We start from the raw sequence: 3548 nt of genomic DNA on the forward strand, positions 1-3548 counted from the left end.
TACAGGGCAAAATGTTATTTGTAAACACATGTTACATAGACATTACAAAATATTCTATGCTCCAAAAATTAAAAATTCGAATGAACTAGATTTTATGAGAATATGTATACCCATAATGGACTGAAAAAGAAATAGAAAATGTGTATAGACTACAAATCATAGCTGAATTCAAGATGGTTGTCAGAGAATTGTACCAAAAAGGCATTAAATCTATATTGTTTCATCAGAAGATCTTTAAAACTCAAGTCGGATAACACTTTTACACATACACAGAAAATAAAACTAATAACCAGTCATGCTTTGGGTTATGGATATAAAATTTCTTTAAAAAAAAAAAGAAAAAAAAATAAAAAATAAATAAAAAAATAAAAGAATGATTGGATCCAGATGCACATTAAAAAAATAATATGCCAACCACCAAATAGGGCTCATTATGAGAATAGAAGGTCAATTCAATATTAAAAATCCACTATCATAACTAATCATATTAATGCCAGAGATGGGAAACCATATTAAGTTCTTTACATATCAGAGATAATACTTTTACAATTTTATTTTTTTAATCTATATCAAATCAAATGTCAGCATTATGCTTAATGGCAAAGCACTAGAAACATTGTAATTAAAATCAGAAAGAAGACAAAGCCCTCTACCATCAATGTTACTTAACTTCATTATATAAGTGCTTGCTAACACAATTAGATGATAAACTATACCAAAAGCATGGGCAACATTTAAAATATTTAATAAGGAGAGAGTAATATAAACTAATATATTTATTAAAAACATTAAAATTTAGTCCCTTTTGCTTTCTAAGGAAACTAAGATATAAAATTACCAATTAATAGAGGTTATAGTTAATTTTATCAGATAGCTTATTCTAATAATTTCCAAACCATTTGCTGATTTTTAGAAATTGTTGGTGCAATTTTGTAAAACATAGACATCCTAATTAAATGATCCTCTCTCTGAGCTACAATCTGACACAATGAATTGCGCCAAATTTTTTAAACAATTTACCATTAATTGGTAGTCAGTGAGTGACTTCATTAAAAACATTTAAAAAAAAAGATTTTATTTATTTATGAGAGAGAGAGAGCAAGCGCACAAGCAGCAGGGAGGGGCAAAGGGAGAGGGAGAAGCAGACACCCTGTTGAAGAGGGAATTGATGCAGGGCTAGCTCCTAGGACTCTGGGATCTTGAGCTGAACCAAAGGTGGGTGCTTAACCGACTGAGCCACCTAGGCGCCCCTAAAAGCATGTCTTTTTTTTTTTTTTTAAGATTTATTTATTCATGAGAGACACAGAGAGAGAAAGAGGCAGAGACATAGGCAGAGGGAAAAGCAGGCTCCTGATATGGGCCTGGATATGGAACTTGGGGATCATGACCTGAGCCCAAGGCAGATGCTCAACTGCTGAGCCACCCCAGTGTCCCTAAAAGCATGTCTCTTAAGGTCCAAAATATTGTTCATAGTTCATCTCTCAGCTTCTGCTGAATTTTTTTAGCCTTTAAAACAGTTGGGATTTCATGTACTTAATTTTTTTTTTTCATGTACTTAATTTTTATTATTAAATAAGCCACAAAATTGTTTACTGTAATGCTGTATTTAATATAAAAATCATTTATTAATTTTTAAAAAGATCTTATTTATTTATTCATTCATTCATTCATTCATTCATTCATGACACAGAGAGAGAGAGAGAGAGAGAGAGAGAGGCAGAGACACAGGCAGAGGGAGAAGCAGGCTCCATGCAGGGACCTGATGCGAGACTTGATTCTGGAACTCCAGGATCACGCCCTGGGCTGAAGGCAGATGCTCAACTACTGAGCCACCCAGACGTCCCCATTTATTAATCTTTACCTATAATCCATGGGCTTCATAAACGCTATTTTGGGTCAAATAATGGCCAAATAATTTAATAAAGAAAATAATTTATTGGGATCCCTGGGTGGCACAGTGGTTTAGCGCCTGCCTTTGGCCCAGGGCGCGATCCTGGAGACCCGGAATCGAATCCCACGTCGGGCTCCCGGTGCATGGAGCCTGCCTTTTCTCTCTGCCTCTGTGTGTGTGTGTGTGTGTGACTATCATAAATAAATAAAAATTTTTAAAAAAAGAAAATAATTTATTATAAGGAAATTAAATGAAAAATTTAAAAATTATTACTTTTATCTTTGTTTTTAAACAATAAATATAGGGCAGCGTGTGGCTCAGAGGTTTAGCGCTGCCTTTGGCCCGGGGCATGATCCTGGAGATCAGGGATAGAGGCCCACCTCAGGCTCCCTGCAGGGAGCCTGCTTCTCCTTCTGCCTGTGTCTTTACCTCTCTCTGTATCTCTCATGAATGAATGAATAAATTAAATATTAAAAAATAAAAAACAAATATATTTCTGATAATTTATCAATTTAACACATTTTCTTTTTCAGTTAATACTTTATCTTATTTTAAAAAGTATATTCTTTATTTCTATATAATCTCCATTTTTCTTTAGTTTTGTATATTTAAACATTTTTAAATTGGGGGCATTAATTGTCCCCTCTACTTAGTAAAACTTTCTACTAGGTTAAAACATCATTGATATTTTAATAAGTGAATTAGCTTAAAGTAAAATCTCTTTTTCACTTGATCTTAGCCAAAAGGCTGAGAAGCGATAAAATAAAATCTCTTTTTAAAAAAAGAATAATTGTTACCCATTTGCTTCATGACACAATTTTTGTTCAATTGATAAACTTGAGATGAATTTCAAACTGCTTTTGTAGTTCTAGCATTATGGAGAACCATTCTAATTTTCATGGTCTCGATCCCCAAATCTTCAGATAGATTATACATTTTTCCTGACGTTACATGATGTACAGTAATAAATTAAGAAAACATTTATAATTACTTTATATATTTTATTGCATCATTCTAGGATAATTGAATTCAGTGACTTGGACAGTGCCAAATTAAAACATTCAAAAATTTTCCTAAATTTTGGCTGAAACTGCAGACTCTGTCCCTTGCTATTCACAGGCACTGTTTATATAAAATCCAATAAGGTTTTCATGAAAATATTTCTCATTGAAACCATTTTTCTCATATGTCAACAATAAATTTTGATAAATTATTTCAGATGTTTTTCCTTCCAGCTTCATGAGATCAACAAAAACCATTAAATTATCTTCAAAGTCTTGAATTTCACATTTTAAGTAAATTATTAAAACTGGTTTATATGAAACAGTTGAAGCTTCATCAATAATGATTGAAATTTTACTGCCCTGATTTATATATTTTCCAAAAACTTGTTTTCTCATACCGGCAGATAAATATTTTGCAACAAACAAGTCCATAAATTTAGAGTGTTATGATAAACCCACATTGATACTGCTTCTTTTAAAAGTTCTATTAAATATTTTATATTTGACAATGTTCAATTATTTTTAACCATACGGATGGTATTTTCTAGATGTTTTTCATTTGCTTTATCAATATTGTGATACATTTTTTCAGAAGTTTTTCTTATTGCCAATGTTATTTATGTGAAACTGATTTATAACGTTCTTATAATTTT

Source organism: Canis lupus, chromosome 11, assembly GCF_011100685.1.
Source record: "Canis lupus familiaris isolate Mischka breed German Shepherd chromosome 11, alternate assembly UU_Cfam_GSD_1.0, whole genome shotgun sequence".
Classification (NCBI taxonomy): Eukaryota; Metazoa; Chordata; class Mammalia; order Carnivora; family Canidae; genus Canis; species Canis lupus.